Source organism: Rhagoletis pomonella, unplaced genomic scaffold (assembly GCF_013731165.1).
Source record: "Rhagoletis pomonella isolate Grant_MI unplaced genomic scaffold, Rhpom_1.0 Rhpom_scaffold_00003, whole genome shotgun sequence".
Taxonomy (NCBI): domain Eukaryota; kingdom Metazoa; phylum Arthropoda; class Insecta; order Diptera; family Tephritidae; genus Rhagoletis; species Rhagoletis pomonella.
The window spans coordinates 12663643-12664946 of NW_023458557.1; the positions used below are offsets into that span (position 1 = coordinate 12663643).

General features: G+C 38.1%; 1 pseudogene; it reads left to right on the top strand.

Moving 5' to 3' along the window:
* The first annotated feature begins 293 nt into the window (after window positions 1-293).
* On the top strand, window positions 294-1070 carry LOC118736046 (annotated as a pseudogene).
* Window positions 1071-1304: the final 234 nt, after the last annotated feature.

Genomic DNA, 1304 nt, shown 5'->3' on the forward strand with positions numbered 1-1304 from the left:
AGGTTGGGAGGCTGCCTCCGTAGGTGGATGCGCAGTAGCATTACAGGTATTAAATGATAATTAAATAAATTTCAATTTTAGCAACTTGGCTCACGGAGGGAGTAAGCCATTTTATTCCTGCGCCTTTAAAATAGGGCTCTCCACCATGAAAGAAATCTTTGGGGAAACGTGCGATGTCTTGTGGGAGATACTTGGTCCTGTTTATTTGTCAGTTCCACTGAAAGATGAATGGAAGCGTATTGCCACGGACTTTTATTTAATGTGGGATTTACCTAATTCTATTGGTGCGATTGATGGTAAACGCATCAATATATTTTGCCCATCAAACCCGGGCTCCCTTTTTTACAATTACGACGTATTCTATTGTTCTGCTGGCGGTGTGCGATGCCAATTACACTTTTACTGGTATAGATATCGGGGCTTACGGTTCGCAGAGTGATTGATGGCGGCATTTTGTGGAATTCAGGCTTTGGAAAACTCGTATACAATGGAAAACTGGATCTGCCTGAAAACGGTATATTACCAGACACTGATATAAGTTTCCCGCACTACTTTGTTGGTGATAACGCGTTTCCATTGAAGTCATTTTTAATGAGACCATATCCAGGTTTGTATGTATACATAATTTATACAAAGTGATTTCCTCAATAAATGCATACTTATTTTATTAAGGAGCCAACTTGCCTCTGGACAGACAAGTTTTTAACAAGCGGTTGTCCAGAGCACGGCGCGTAATTGAAAATGCCTTTGGAATTTTATCTTACCGTTGGAGAATACTTTTAAGTCCTTTGCAAATGAGCCCTGCATCTGCTGAAAAAATTGTTAAAGCTACCGTTGTCCTCCACAACTTCGTTAAAATGCACGATGGTAGCTATTGTCCAGCGGAGTATCTCGACCAGGAGGAAGGCGACGGTTTTAAAAAAGGATTGTGGCGGAGTGATGTTTCAACGCCTTTACAAAAGGCTCGGAGGGTAGGCTCGAACAATGCATCACAAAATGCCTTCAAATTAAGAGATATATTGAAGAATTTTCTCGTATCCCATCCAGTACAAAGTAGACCCCAATAAAGAAAAAGGTAACCTATATTTTATACCTTTCTGGTGAACATAATTTAATTAAGCTGTGAAGCTGTGTTTTTCTGTGATCTGTTTAAATTTTGTGTTTGATAAAGCTGTTTACGCTTATTAAAGTAAAAAATTAAAAAAAGTGTTAATAAACTTCTGGTGCACAATTTAAAGATAAGTAAAACATCAAAATTTCCCGTAAATTTGATTAATTTAACTTGATATTCTTAATTGCATGTG